This window comes from Haliaeetus leucocephalus, unplaced genomic scaffold, assembly GCF_000737465.1.
Source record: "Haliaeetus leucocephalus isolate CR32 unplaced genomic scaffold, Haliaeetus_leucocephalus-4.0 Scaffold555, whole genome shotgun sequence".
NCBI lineage: Eukaryota > Metazoa > Chordata > Aves > Accipitriformes > Accipitridae > Haliaeetus > Haliaeetus leucocephalus.
In genome coordinates, this window is record NW_010972991.1 from 3,477,304 (window position 1) to 3,477,528 (window position 225).

Consider the following 225-nt stretch of genomic DNA (forward strand, 5'->3'; position numbering starts at 1 on the left):
TGAGATAAGGACAGGGAGAGATCACTCACCAATTACTGTCACAGGCAAAACAGGCTCAACTTGGGGAAAATTAACTTATTGCCGATCAAACCAGAGTAGGGTAATGAGAAATAAAACCAAATCTTAAAACACCTTCCCCCCACCCCTCCCTTCTTCGCAGGCACAGGTTCACTCCTGGATTTTCCACCTAACCCCCTCCAGCAGCGCAGGGGGACAGGGAATGGG